The sequence below is a fragment of the Coregonus lavaretus genome (assembly GCF_964263955.1).
Source record: "Coregonus lavaretus genome assembly, chromosome: 1".
Lineage (NCBI taxonomy): Eukaryota > Metazoa > Chordata > Actinopteri > Salmoniformes > Salmonidae > Coregonus > Coregonus lavaretus.
The window spans coordinates 23,541,467-23,554,344 of NC_139988.1; the positions used below are offsets into that span (position 1 = coordinate 23,541,467).

A 12,878-nucleotide genomic window follows, 5' to 3' on the forward strand; every position below is an offset into this window, starting at 1 on the left:
AGACAGAAATGTAAAAATGAAATGTAAAGCTGTGAGGAAAACTAGGCTTTTAAAAATGTATTTTGCCAGACGGCTCTATGAGATAAGGAAATTGGGACGAGGGATGCGAATAGAAAGCTAACAATACTGGGATTGGCTATTTGAGCTGCAATTTCAAATCGGTTCTTTGGGTTATTTCAGCTTGGATATTGAAAAATGAAACTATATTGAAGCTCTGGGTAGTACAGGTAATATATTCTGGTAACATCTGTACCTGTAATAAAACTGCATGCAGGATGTAAAACTATTACATTGGATAAATGATAAATACCATTATGAGGACTTTAAATGAAGTACACTCATTGGATTAAACTCAACATTGATCACGATTCTAGATAAACTAAAATGGTCACTAGCCAGAATAGAAGTCTAACACACTCATTGACAATTATAGGTGCATGGTACATCTGTATCATTTATCTGATAGTGGTTTTCATCCGGTGTGCCGCGGCACACTATTGTGCCTTCAGGAACTCTCGGGTGTGCTGCAAAACTTTCCCTAATCTTGATTATTTTATTTAACACTCACTTATAAACGTGCCCTGTGGAACGCAATGGAATTTTGACTTTGGAGCACCAGTGCTGCTCAGATAATACATTGAATAGCACGTGGTTACATTACATCTGTATCATTGTTTCAAATCCAGTGCGCTAAGGCTGTTGTTACATTTGTATAATTTGAGGGGTGCATCACCAGCAAAGTCACCAGCAAAGACATAATTTTACTTTGTCTATGTGAAACATTAGCATAGGCAAGTCTGTGGAACTCCTGAGTGGCGCAGTGGTCTAATTTTACTTTTTTACCACTGCGCCACTCAGGAGTTCCACAGACTTGCCTATGCTAATGTTTCACATAGACAAAGTAAAATTATACCACTGCGCCACTGCGATGCAGTGCTAGCTGTGCCACTAGAGTTTCTGGTTCGAATCCAGGCTCTGTTGTAGCTGGCTGCGACCGGGAGACCCATGGGGCGGCGCACAATTGGTCCAGGGTAGGGGAGGGAATGGCCAGCAGGGATGTAGCTCAGTTGGTAGAGCATGGTGTTTGCAATGCCAGGGTTGTGGGTTCGATTCCCACGGGGGGTATGAAAAAAATAATGTATGCACTCACTAACTGTAAGTCGCTCTGGATAGGAGCGTCTGCTAAAATGTAAATGATTAGGCTTGTACCACAGCCTCTGCCATAGAAACAAACGCTTTGTGTCCATGATTGCACCGTTACAATGCAGAAAACTGCTAGCCAAAAACATTCAAAATTAAAGAGCTATAAAAAAAAAGAATCTAGCAAAATAACCTGGTCTCAGAGCATTTCGTATTATTGTGTGTGTAAATCCGAGACACTCCATTTAGTATGGTATGTATTAATTTGTGGATTTCCGTCACCCATTTTGTATGATATGTTCCGAATTACAATTCGTATTATAGGTATGTTCCGAATTTGTAAAACGTACAGTATGTTACGAATTTACGAAACCTAAAATATGTCAGAATTTGAAAATATGTTACGAATTCTAGCTAGGTGGCTAACGTTAGCTAGCTGGCTAACGTTAGCTACGCGAGGGGTTGGGGTTAGGGGTTAAGGTTAGGGTTAAGTTTAGGAGTTAGGTTAAAGGGTTAAGGTTAGGGGAAGGGTTAGCTAAAAGGGTTAAGGTTAGGGTTAGGGTAATGGTTAGCTAACATGCTAAGTAGTTGAAAAGTAGCTAAAAGGTAGTAAGTAGTTGAAAAGTTACTAATTAGCTAAAATGCTAAAGTTGTCCGTGATGAGATTCAAACTCGCAGCCTTTGAGTTGGTAGACGTTTGCGTTATAAGCCCACCCATTTTGGTAGCACACCAGGGTTAAACTCAAATAAAAGTTTATTTGTCGCGTGCACAGGATACAACAGGTGTAAAACAGTCCAGCGAAATGCTTACTTACAAGCTGACATTAACACACACAGCCCTATGGATAAAGCTGCACCACAGATCCCCTGCCAACAAACTGACAGCTAAATTACTATTTCATCTTAACCTTATCCAACTTTAATGCATCCATCTCCTCTCCTACATCACCACTGATATCACACAGACCATGTTACAACACTGAGGGAAGCCGCAAGGGAAGGAGGGATGGAGGAAGTATGGGGAGGGAAGGAGGGAGGAGGGGAGTGAAGGAGGGATGAGGGGAAGGATGGAAGGATGGAGGGATGGAGGAGTATGGGCAGTTGGGAGAGGAGGGCGCAATAAGTGTTATAGCGTTTATGTGGTAACATCACAGGAGGTTGGTGGCACCTTAATTGGGGAGAACGTGCTCGTGGTAATGACTGGAGCGCCATCAGTGGAATGGTATCAAATACATCAAACACATGGTTTCCAGGTATTTGATGCCATTCCATTTGCTCCGTTCCGGACATTATTAGGAGCCGTTCTCCCATCAGCAGCCTCCACTGGGTAAAATGGGGTTTGTCATGTTTAGTGTTGCAAAGCTACCGGTAATTTACCAAAGTTACCAGAATCTTCAATGATTTTGGTAATTAACAGAGAATCTATGGCAATCTATCGTAACTTTGGTCATTTATACTTGAATAACTTGTAAAACATGTATTTATACTGTATACAGTACAAATGTTTTATATCTGTGTCCATATTGTCCATGAGTTTCTAGTAGATAGACAGTATGGTTCAAGAGAAAATAGCCTATTCATCTAATCAACAATGGGATTATTTTCAATTAACTCTGCAACTCTTCCAACTATTGACTTCTCTTCACAACTGCCACCAGTTTGATGCCAAAACATTGACAGTAAATACATATTGACATAGTAAAATAAATAACCCACTGGGCACAGACGTCAATTCAACGTTGACTCAACCAGTGTGTGCCCAGTGGGAAGTGTCCAAAAATAATAATATTTAACGCTGAAACCTTCATATTAAACACCAATGGTATTCACTAAGTTGATGGTTTATATTTAGGATAATGTTTTACAGCTTTGTCATTCAATAGTTTTTATTTTAAAATCATCTTATTTAATTATTTCATATATTTTACATGTGATAAGGCCACACAGAGGACCAGAGATAATAACAGACACCTCTGATCATCTGAAGTACCCAAATGGGCCACTAAATGTCTTGTGAAAGATTACATAAAATCCTTGAAAGATACCAAAATTCTGGTGGTTTACTGGTAAATAATATACCCACCCCTAGTCATGTTACATCATTGAGGGGATGCCGACAGGAAAAGAGGGACGGAGAGTATGGTGAGTGGAAGAGGGCGCAATAAGTGTGTTGGGGATTGTGATCAAATAGTTTCCGTGGTAACATGGGGTTTGCTGGAAATGGAGCATTATATCCCCCCGGAGACTCAGATGCAATTAGCTGGAACAGACGCAAATGTTCGGGAAATTCGTCACGGACCAGTGGAAGAAACAGGAAGAGTGTGTGTGTGTGTGTGTGACCAACACGAGGCTATAGCAACTCTCCAAGCACGTATGGTTCATTTTCAGTAGAAGTCAGAAGTTTACATACGCCTTAGCCAAATACATTTAAACTCAGTTTTTCACAATTCCTGACATTTAATCCTAGTAGAAATTCCCTGTCTTAGGTCAGTTAGGATCACCACTTTATTTTAAGAATGTGAAATATCAGAATAATAGTAGAGAGAATTATTTATTTCAGCTTTTATTCATTTCATCACATTCCCAGTGAGTCAGAAGTTTACATACACTCAATTAGTATTTGGTAGCATTGCCTTTAAATTGTTTAACTTGGGTCGAACGTTTCGGGTAGCCTTCCACAAGCTTCCCACAATAAGTTGAGTGAATTCTGGCCCATTCCTCCTGACAGAGCTGGTGTAACTGAGTCAGGTTTCCAAGCCTCCTTGCTCGCACACGCTTTTTCAGTTCTGCACATACATTTTCTATAGGATTGAGGTCAGGGCTTTGTGATGGCCACTCCAATACCTTGACTTTGTTGTCCTTAAGCCATTTTGCTACAACTTTGGAAGTATGCTTGGGGTCATTGTCCATTTGGAAGACCCATTTGCGACCAAGCTTTATCTTCCTGACTGATGTCTTGAGATGTTGCTTCAATATATCCACATCATTTTCCTTCCTCATGATGCCATCTATTTTGTGAAGTGCACCAGTCCCTCCTTCAGCAAAGCACCCCCACAGCATGATGCTGCCACCCGCGAGCTTCACGGTTGGGATGGTGTTCTTCGGCTTGCAAGCAACCCCCTTTTTCCTCCAAACATGACGATGGTCATTATGGCCAAACAGTTCTATTTTTGTTTAATCAGACCAGAGGACATTTCTCCAAAAAGTACGATCTATGTCCCCATGTGCAGTTGCAAACCGTAGTCTGGCTTTTTTATGGCGGTTTTGGAGCAGTGGCTTTTTCCTTGCTGAGCGGCCTTTCAGGTTATGTTGATAAAGGACTCGTTTTACTGTGGATATAGATACTTTTGTACCTGTTTCCTTCAGCATCTTCACAAGGTCCTTTGCTGTTGTTCTGGGATTGATTTGCACTTTTTGCACCAAAGTATGTTCATCTCTAGGAGACAGAACGTGTCTCCATCCTGAGCGGTATGACGTCTGCGTGGTCCCATGGTGTTTGTACTATTGTTTGTACAGATGAACGTGGTACCTTCAGGCGTTTGGAAATTGCTCCCAAGGATGAACCAGACTTGTGGAGGTCTACAATTTTTTTTTTGTCAAGCAAAGAGGAACTGAGTTTGAAGGTAGGCCTTGAAATACATCCACAGGTACACCTCCAATTGACTCAAATGATGTCAATTAGCCTATCAGAAGCTTCTAAAGCCATGACATCATTTTCTGGAATTTTCCAAGCTGTTTAAAGGCACAGTCAACTTAGTGTATGTAAACTTCTGACCCACTGGAATTGTGATACAGTGAATTATAAGTGAAATAATCTGTCTGTAAACAATTGTTGGAAAAATTACTTGTGTCATGCACAAAGTAGATGTCCTAACCGACTTGACAAAACTATAATTTGTTAACAAGAAATTTGTGGAGTGGTTGAAAAACGAGTTTTAATGACTCCATCCTAAGTGTATGTAAACTTCCGACTTCGACTGTATCTCTTTGGTTAACGAGGAGCTTGTTAGCAGGCCATGAGTGTCCGCCATTGACTCACACACATACAGTACATTTGGAAAGTATTCAGACCCCTTCCCTTTTTCCACATTTTGTTAAGTTATAGCCTTATTCATAAATTGATTAAGTTCGTTTTTTTTCTCATCAATCTATACACAATACCCCATAATTACAAAGCGAAAACAGGTTTTTAGACATTTTTGCACATGTATTAAAAATAAAAAACAGAAATACCTTATTTACATAAGTATTCAGACCCTTTGCTATGAGACTCGAAATTGAGCTCAGGTGTATCCTGTTTCCATTGATCATCCTTGAGCTGTTCCTACAACTTCATTCGAGTCCACCTGTGGACAATTCAATTGATTGGACATGATTTGGAAAGGCATAAACCTGTCTATATAAGGTCCCACAGTTGACAGTGCATGTCAGGGCAAAAACCAAGCCATGAGGTCGAAGGAATTGTCCGTAGAGCTCAGAGACAGGATTGTGTCGAGGCACAGATCTGGGGAAAGATCTGGGGAAATGTATGCAGCATTGAAGGTCCCCAAGAACACAGTGGCCTCCATAATTCTTAAATGGAAGAAGTTTGGAACCACCAAGACTCTTCCTAGATCTGACCGCCCAAACTGAGCAATCGGGGGAGAAGGGCCTTGGTCAGGGAGGTGACCAAGAACCCGATGGTCACTCTGACAGAGTTCCTCTGTGGAGATGGGAGAACCTTCCAAAAGGACAACCATCTCTGCAGCACTCCACCAATCAGGCCTTTATGGTAGAGTGGCCAGACGGAAGCCACTCCTCAGTAAAAGGCACATGACAGCCTGCTTGGACTCTCAGACCATGAGAAACAAGATTCTCTGCTCTGATGAAACCAAGATTGAACTCTTTGGCATGAATGTCAAGCGTCATGTCTGGAGGAAACCTGCCACCATCCCTACTGTGAAGCATGGTGGTGGCAGCATCATGCTGTGGGGATGTTTTTCAGCGGCAGGGACTGGGAGACTAGTCAGGATCGAGGGAAAGATGAACGGAGCAAAGTACAGTGAGATTCTTGATGAAAACCTGCTCCAGAGTGCTCAGACTGGGGCGAAGGTTCACCTTCCAACAGGACAACGACCCTAAGCACAGAGCCAAGACAACGCAGGAGTGGCTTCGGGACAAGTCTCTGAATGTCCTTGAGTGGTCCAACCAGAACCCGGACTTGAACCCGATCGAACATCTCTGGAGAGACCTGAAAATAGCTGTGCAGTGACACTCCCCATCCAACCTGACAGAGCTTGAGAGGATCTGCAGAGAAGAATGGGAAAAACTCCTCAAATACAGGTGTGCCAAGCTTGAAGCGTCATATCCAAGAAGTCTCAAGGCTGTAATCGCTGCCAAAGGTGTTTCAACAAAGTACTGAGTAAAGGGTCTGTAATTTTTCAGTTTTTTATTTTTTGCAAACATTTCTAAAAACCTGTTTTTGCTTTGTCATTATGGGGCATTGTGAGGGGGTAAAACAATTGAATCAATTTTAGAATAAGGCTGTAACGTAACAAAATGTGGAAAAAGTCAAGGGGTCTGAATACTTTCTGAATGCCCTGTATGCATACACACACACACACACACATTCCCTAAGTGTCCTGTCTGTGGCCTGCATTGTCATCACACACCCTGTTGTCTTACATCAGAAAGCATGACTCCTTCTGCACTGATATGCTAGGTGGAATATTCTCCACATTGCTAACACCCTCTTCAATCCAGTCAGATCGCCACAAGTACACAGGGGGTAAGGGCTATAGGGTTGGTTGGGAATTGGGCAGTCCTGTCCAATATGCAGTGGACCTTTACTGTAGGCAGAGACCAGGAAGTAGGTGATGAGTCAATGTGAGGGCTGAGTCACAGAGAGGGTTAAAACACAGATGTCTTTATGGAGCAGGAGGTTGTACAGAAACGTATTACTTCTGCCTCCAAGATCATAAGTAAAACAGACAGTTCAGGCCTCTGACCTATATACAGTATTAATGGAGCGGCACAGCAGTGAAAAGAACTAGGCCAGTCCAGACGACTGACAAAATATAATGAAACGTAGCCAGGCCTATCCCAAGATAACAAAACTTAATTGACGCAACTGCAGCAGCCAATTCAACTGGATTGAACTGTAGTCTTTGCAAACTGCAGATTTAAGTAAAGTGAACTGCTGCACTTTCAAAGTTGTCAACCTGGACTCAGAGGTAGAAGTAACATAGTAAACGTAAATCCGAAACACTCCAATTAGTATGATATGTTAGGTTCTGTATGGTATGGATTAATTTGTGGATGTCCATCATCCATTTCGTCTGATATGTTACGAATTACTTATCGTATGATATGTGACGAATTGCAATTCGTACAATATGTTACGAAATTCATTTTATAAATTAGCAAAACGTATGATGTGTTAAGAATTCCAATTTGTGATGAAATTCGAACATGAAACCTTTGGGTAGGGTGACTACATGTCCCGGATTGTGCGGGACTGTCACGCCCTGACTCAGGGGACTCTTAAATGTTGAGTCAGGGTGTGAATATTCTATGTTGTGTATAGCTATGTGAATGATCTAGTATGTGTAGATCTATGTTGGCCGGTGTGGTTCCCAATCAGAGGCAGCTGTCGCTTGTTGTCTCTGATTGGGGATCATACTTAGGCAGCCTATTGGCACTCGTTAGTTGTGGGATCTTGTTCCGTGAGTAGGCTTGTTTTGTGTGTAGCTTTAGGACTTCACGTTTCGTTGGTTTGTTGTTTTGTCGTGTGTTTATCAGTTAAATAAACATGTACGCATTTCACGCTGCGCCTTGGTCTGACCCGTCCTTAAACGAACGTGACAGAAGATCCCACCAAACACGGACCAAGCAGCGTGCCCAGGAGCAAACACCCTGGACACAGGTGGGGAAGATTTGGTCTTGGGAGGAGATATTTGCGGGAAAAGGACCCTGGGCGAAGAAGGAAGCCCAGGCAGGAGAGGAGCAACGGCAACACAGAAGCCGGCCAAGGAGGAAGCCCGAGAAGCAGCCCCAATAAAACAAATTGGGGGGGCTAAAGGGGTGGTCGGGGAGCGAGAGAGAAGAGCCCAGACCACTGCACCCAGTGGGTTTCCAGATTGATTCCCTACGACCATGGGAAGAAGAGTGGGAACAGTATTATACTGAGGAGTCGGAGGATGACGACGACGATGAGATTCTGTTCCCTAACTCACTGGAGGAGGAGTGCCGAGAGAGAGAGAAAGATTGGATCTGCAGGGTAAGAGAGGAGGCCACCATTTTACGGGGGCTGATAGATAGAATAGAGTGGGAGAGATCCATACAAGAGGAGGCACTGCAGGAGGCTCGTAGGGAAAAGGAGGAAGTAGAGGCACGGAGAGAGGAGCTGGTTAGGCAGCATCAGGAGCGGGGGTTAAAAAAGGAACCCAGGTATGCGGAGATACGCACTGTATCGCCAGTGCGCATGCACAGCCCAGTGCGTTCTGTGCCAGCGCCCCGCACGTTTCGTGCGAAAGTGGGCAGCCTGCCAGGACGGGTTGTGCCAGCTCTGCGCTCCAGACCTCCAGTCCGCCTCCACAGTCCGGCCTGTTCCTGCTCCTCGCACCAAATCAGTGGTGCGTGTCGCCAGTCCGGCCCGGCCCGTTCCTGCTCCTCGCACCAAGACAGTGGTACGTGTTCCCAGTCCGGCCCGGCCTGTTCCTGCTCCTCGCACCAAGCCAGTGGTGCATGTCGCCAGTCCGGCCCGGCCCGTTCCTGCTCCTCGCACCAAGCCAGTGGTGCGTGTTCCCAGTCCAGCCCGGCCTGTTCCTGCTCCTCGCACCAAGCCAGTGGTGCGTGTCGCCAGTCCGGCCCGGCCCGTTCCTGCTCCTCGCACCAAGCCAGTGGTGCGTGTTCCCAGTCCGGCCCGGCCTGTTCCTGCTCCTCGCACCAAGCCAGTGGTGCGTGTCGCCAGTCCGGCCCGGCCCGTTCCTGCTCCTCGCACCAAGCCAGTGGTGCGTGTTCCTAGTCCAGTCCGGCCCGTTCCTGCTCCTCGCACCAAGCCAGTGGTGCGTGTTCCCAGTCTGGCCCGGCCTGTTCCTGCTCCTCGCACCAAGCCAGTGGTGCGTGTCGCCAGTCCGGCCCGGCCCGTTCCTGCTCCTCGCACCAAGCCAGTGGTGCGTGTTCCCAGTCCGGCCCGGCCTGTTCCTGCTCCTTGCACCAAGCATAGTGGTGCGTGTCGCCAGTCCGGCCCGGCCCGTTCCTGCTCCTCGCACCAAGCCAGTGGTGCATGTTCCCAGTCCGGCCCTGCCTGTTCCTGCTCCTCGCACCAAGCCAGTGGTGCGTGTCGCCAGTCCGGCCCGGCCCGTTCCTGGTCCTCGCACCAAGCCAGTGGTGCGTGTTCCCAGTTTGGTCCGGCCTGTTCCTGCTCCTCGCACCAAGCCAGTGGTGCGTGTCGCCAGTCCGGCCCGGCCCGTTCCTGCTCCTCGCACCAAGCCAGTGGTGTGTGTTCCTAGTCCGGTCCGGCCCGTGCCTGCTCCTCGCACCAGACCAGGGGTGCGTGTGTCCAGTCCGGCACGGCCCGTGCCCGTTCCAGGCACCGGTCAGCTGCTCCACTCCGGAGCCAGAGCAGTCCGCTCCACCGGTGCCGAGTCCAGCTCCGGTCAGCGGCTCCAGTCCGGAGCCTGAGCAGTCCGCTCCACCGGCGCCCGGTCCAGCTCCGGTCAGCAGTTCCAGTCCAGACCCAGACGTCAGCCCCTCTCCAGGTTTGGGGTCTCCCACACCAGGGTCCAGACAGGGCTTGGAGTATTGTGGGAGGAAGGAGAGGGGAAGCAGCACGCTGAGGTCCAGACCAGACCAGATGTGCAATAGGGAGGCGGAGAGTAGGTGGTCGTCACGCCCGGAGCCGGATCCGTATCCGAGGCGGAATGCCCACCCGGCCCCTACCCTGTTATGTAAAGGTTGTGCGGTCGGATTCCGCACCTTTGGGGGGGGGGGGGGGGGGGGGGGGTACTGTCACGCCCTGACTCAGGGGACTCTTATATGTTGAGTCAGGGTGTGAATATTCTATATTGTGTATAGCTATGTGAATGATCTAGTATGTGTAGATCTATGTTGGCATGTGTGGTTCCCAATCAGAGGCAGCTGTCGCTCGTTGTCTCTGATTGGGGATCATACTTAGGCAGCCTATTGGCACTCGTTAGTTGTGGGATCTTGCTCCGTGAGTAGGCTTGTTTTGTGTGTAGCCTTAGGACTTCACGTTTCGTTGGTTTGTTGTTTTGTCGTGTGTTTATCAGTTAAATAAACATGTACGCATTTCACGCTGCGCCTTGGTCTGACCCGTCCTTGAACGAACGTGACAGGGACAGTCCCGCATTTTGGCCCTTTGTCCCGCAACTAAACAATCATGTCCTGCATTTTATCAACAAATTCAACCACCACTAATTGGTCGATTTGTCCCGTATTTCAGTCATACATTCCAACCTGTATCTTGCAGTCACGTTGCGCTCATGAAAATATACAGTACCAGTCAAAAGTATGGACACACCTACTCATTCAAGGGTTTTGCTTTAATTTTACTATTTTCTATATTGTAGAATAATAGTGAAGACATCAAAACTATGAAATAACACATATGGAATCATGTGGTAGCCAAAAAAGTGTTAAACAAATCAAAATATATTTGAGATTTGAGATTCTTCAAAGTAGCCTCCCTTTGCCTTGATGACAGCTTTGCACACTCTTGGCATTCTCTCAACCAGCTTCACCTGGAATGCTTTTCCAATAGTCTTGAAGGAGTTCCCACATATGCTGAGCACTTGTTGACTGCTTTTCCTGCACTCTGCAGTCCAACTCATCCCAAACCATCTCAATTGGGTTGAGGTCGGGGGATTGTGGAGGCCAGGTCATCTGATGCAGCACTCCATCACACAGCCTTCTTGGTCAAATAGCCCTTACACAGCCTGGAGGTGTGTTTTGAGTAATTGTCCTGTTGAAAAACAAATGATAGTCCCTCTAAGCACAAACCAGATGGGATGGCGTATCGCTGCAGAATGCTGTGATAGCCATGCTGGTTAAGTGTGCCTTGAATTCTAAATAAATCACAGACAGTGTCACCAGCAAAGCACCCCCACACCATCACACCTCCTCCTCCATGTTTCACTGTGGGAACCACACATACGGAGATCATCCGTTCACCTACTCTACTAGGCGGCAGGTAGCTTAGTGGTTAAGAGTGTTGTGCCAGTAACCGAAAGGTCGCTGGTTCTAATCCCCGAGCCGACTAGGTGAAAAATCTGTCGATGTGCCCTTGAGCAAGGCACTTAACCCTAATTGCTCCTGTAAGTCGCTCTGGATAAGAGCGTCTGCTAAATGACTAATTATTATTATTATTACTCTGCGTCTCACAAAGACACGGTGGTTGGAACCAAAAAAAAAGACAGATTTCCACCGGTCTAATGTCCATTGCTTGTGTTTCTTGGCCCAAGCAAGTCTCTTCTTCTTATTGGTGTCCTTTAGTAGTGGTTTCTTTGCAGCAATTCGACCATGAAGGCCTTATTCACGCAGTCTCCTCTGAACAGTTGATGTTGAGATGTGTCTGTTACTTGAACTCTGTGAAGCATTTATTTGGGCTGCAATCTGAGGTGCTGTTAACTCTAATGAACTTATTCTCTGCAGCAGAGGTAACTCTGGGTCTTCCTTTCCTGTGGCGGTCCTCATGAGAGCCAGTTTCATCATAGCGCTTGATGGTTTTTGCAATTGCACTTGAAGAAACTTTCAAAGTTCTTGAGATTTTCCGGATTGACTGACCTTCATGTCTTAAATTAATGTTGGACTGTCATTTCTCTTTGCTTATTTTAGCTGTTCTTGCCATAATATGGACTTGGTCTTTTACCATATAGAGCTATCTTTTGTATACCCCCCCTACCTTGTCACAACACAACTGATTGGCTGAAACGCATTAAGAAGGAAAGAAATTCCACAAATTAACTTTTGACAAGGCACACCTGTTAATTTGAAATGCATTCCAGGTGACTACCTCATGAAGCTGGTTCAGAGAATGCCAAGAGTGTGCGAAGCTGTCATCAAGGCAAGGGGCGGCTACTTTGAAGAATCTCAAATATAAAATATATTTTGATTTGTTTAACACTTTTTTGGTTACTACATGATTCCATATGTGTTATTTCATAGTTTTGACGTCTTCACTATTATTCTACAATGTAGAAAATAGTAAAAATAAAGAAAAACCCTGGAATGAGTAGGTGTGTCCAAACCTTTGACTGGGACTGTATATATCATAAGGATGTGGTAGCCATGGTGATGTTAAACACCTCTCCAATCGTTGTTGAGATCTAATATTCTGCACAGCACGATGTCATAGGCCTATCGTCAAAACAATCATATTTCTCAAATCCCTTCAGCCTAAATAGTCCCCCACAGTGGACGCGTCATAATACCCATAACACCTAGAGGTCAAACACGGAAATGGTTCCAAATCGTCTTTCCATCAGTCATTTTTCACATAGTGAATTTACAAACAATTCAAATTAAGTATGTGTTTGGTGTAGGCTTACCTTGGCATTATGTTTTAATAACCGTGTAATTCTCTCTCGGACAAGGTGAGTTTTATCAATATATTCGCCTCAATTTACTCCAAAAAAATCCAAATGCTAATTTGCAACAGAGAAGACCTCAGCCAAACTACAAATTCCTGCAGGAAGCTCCTGCACGTCATCTCTAGCCGACAATGTCAGCTACCGTTC

General features: G+C 45.6%; 1 protein-coding gene across 1 annotated transcript in view; it reads right to left on the bottom strand.

Moving 5' to 3' along the window:
* The window catches only part of LOC311127050 (ras-related protein Rab-37-like), a gene marked incomplete at both ends in the record, with an annotated part of 42,908 nt that overhangs the window by 13,910 nt on the left and 16,120 nt on the right, over positions 1 to 12,878 (bottom strand). The gene's annotated exons all lie outside the window — the stretch shown is intronic.